Source organism: Capsicum annuum, chromosome 2 (genome assembly GCF_002878395.1).
Source record: "Capsicum annuum cultivar UCD-10X-F1 chromosome 2, UCD10Xv1.1, whole genome shotgun sequence".
In the NCBI taxonomy this organism is placed as follows: Eukaryota; Viridiplantae; Streptophyta; class Magnoliopsida; order Solanales; family Solanaceae; genus Capsicum; species Capsicum annuum.
The window spans coordinates 6,784,663-6,787,508 of record NC_061112.1 but is presented as its reverse complement, the minus strand read 5'-3'; the positions used below and the strand labels follow the sequence as shown (position 1 = coordinate 6,787,508).

Here is a 2,846-nt window from a genome sequence, read left to right as displayed (position 1 = left end):
GAGCATGATTAACTTTAAAGTCATCAAGATAGAACCAAATCTAAACTAATGTGCATAATGTCATCGATTTTCTTTCTCTTTATTTAAGGGACAAATTTCTTCTTAGCCCTTGGATCACTTCTTGCTCTTGCTATTTTGATAAAGCTCTTCTTGTAATCTTAACAACGAGACGTACTATTTTTCCAATTTTTTGATAATGGGTGGCCTTGATTTTTCTCTAAAATGCTCACCAATTTCTTTTAAAATAAATACAGAACTTTTCAATTGTTCTTGAGGTACCCTTGTCTGTTGTAGATTGACCTACAATACACAGAAGAGAATAAGTCAGTTAAAGTCCAATACTGACAACATATGTACAAAAATAAGAAGGATAATTACATCTGTTCTGTCACAAATGAGGAACTGGATTGCATTGATGCCACATTGTCAGTACTAGTGTTTGAAACCTACAATAAAATAACATTTTAGTATTATTACTCTTGATGAAGATAATCAAGCTATATAACCACTTACTTCTGTTGTATTACTAGGTGTCAAAGGACCTTGCTTTTCGACTTGCTGATGGATATGTTAATCTTGAGGTTCAGATTGATTTCTTGCCATAAGAATAGGACACCTTCTACTATTATGCCCTGAAGTTCCACATAATCTGCACTTCTTTTTTCTACCCTTTCTCGATGCTTTTAACAAGGTAAGCTTCCCAGAATCTGATTCTTTTTTAGTTGTCTCATCAATTCCTTTGTTTCTTATTTTTTTTGGTCTACCTAGTTATGCTTTGTATATGGGTGGTAGTGGTGGTTCTATCCCTGTCTTAGGCCATTGATCAATGCTAACAATTGGCAAGATTGATGGATTATAACTCTTCAAATACTGCTTAACTGTGTAGCATCATGGACATACATTTCAGGCTCATCTTTCTTAATCCATATTGCTGCAATAGCATGATTACAAGGAATTCTTGTTAATTCCCATCTCCTACAAGAATAAATTGTCTTCTTAAGATCAATAGAGAATAGCCTAAGATGTCCTCAATTTGATAGTGAAATTGATCAAATTTAGTGCCAATACATTCAGCAGCTTTAGCCTTATTTTTCTCCAGCTTCACTATGATCCTCGGATAGATTCTCCGATAATACTTCACATTTTTTATCTGTTCTTTTGAAGTCTGGACATCAAGTAAATCCTAATTGATTCAATCATTGTCCAAATATGTTTATCTCTTACATGAAGAAGTACTTTGTTGAATGACTTGCATAAACTGTTTAATAACACAACACACTTTGAAAAAGAAGAGAAAAAAAGCCATTGACCAGTGAATGGGAGGCTTATTAATGAACCATTCCGAGGCTTTTGATTCTAATTTTGTCATTTCTTTCATACGGTTGGAGAATTTAGGTTCTGTAGTTGCTCTGGCAGCTTTTCATAGGGTATCTTTTAGTATTTGTCCCCCAAAACCTTTGGTCTTAAAATTGTTGTGCAAATGTCTCACACAAAATCTGTGTGCAACATCTGGCATTATCTCATCAAATGTTGGAATTAAACCTTTTTGCTTATCTAAAATGAAAGTCCATGCAAAAGGATTTTATGAGATGCTTAAGTCCTCATCAAAAAGTGTAAGGAACCAACTCCATGTTTTCTTCAATTCACCTTCCAATATTGCAAATACAATAGGATACATGTTGTCGTTTCCATCAATGCCTACTGTTGTCAATAGTTGCCCCCCCTTTTGGTTCCCTTTCAAATGACATCCATCAACTCCTATTATAGGTTGACATCTAGCTAAGAACCCTTGTTTACAAAACACACATAGAGTCTTAAAAATGTTTTTCTACCATTGACCATTGTTTTTGGATTTTCGTCCTACTTCAAAATACATGTTGTCCGTGGATTACTCCTCCTTAGCTCTGCGCAGTAATCCCACAACATATCATATTGCTCTTCTCTAGTCCCTGTAATTAGATCTAGTGCCTTCCTCTTAGCTATATAAGCTTGATTCTGAGTAATAGTACAATTATGAGCCCTCATCACATGAGCTTGAAATTCTTTCACACCCCATCTTGGATTAATTCTAAACTCTTTCATGTATTTCTTAGCTAAAAATCAGAGTCAATAGTATTGTTATCCCTTTGATTGCCACATGAATGGTCAGGACCTATTGTCTTGATCATGAAAGGTTCACCTTGATTAGCTTTCGATGCAAATATAAACCATTTGCAGCTTGGAACCTTACAAGTTGCCCTCGACCTCCTATATTTATTTTTTTTGAACTTGATATCTTTTTTTTTGACTCACAACATGTACTTCAACTGCCCATTTAAGTTCTTTGCTATTACTAAAAATCATATTAAGCGCAAACTTAAATTTTGGATCCTCCAAATCCCTAGTTGGATTAAAAACAGTGAACTTTTTCTTACTTTCATCATCAGAATCTCCATGTAAACTCATTAACTCCTCGTCTGATGTGGCACAATCATCTTCTTGAGTGTTATTGGGGCATATGTCCAACATATTTGAGGCAACTCCAAAGTCCATAGTGCTTCCTTTAACTTAATTATCTTTACTTCTCTCATTAACACCAACCCACTCTATGGTAGAGTCTATGTTTTTATCAAAAAGCATGTCATCTTATTCTAAGGAATAATCAGAGTCACGAAAGGACTCACATTCTTCACTCGTGGAATTACTCACATAATCTTTCTCTATTACATCCACATTGACTAGGCCTTCTTTACTATGTAGTGTTGGGTCACCCTCAGAATCAACCACATCATAGTTCCATTGATCCTCATTTGTGTGCTCGACGAATATTTCCACCTTTTTACTATTAGGTATTTCATAGACAAGGC

General features: G+C 34.9%; 1 pseudogene; it reads right to left on the bottom strand.

Moving 5' to 3' along the window:
- Positions 1–260: 260 nt before the first annotated feature.
- Positions 261–2,532, bottom strand: LOC107857739 (annotated as a pseudogene).
- Between the last annotated feature and the right edge of the window lie 314 nt (positions 2,533–2,846).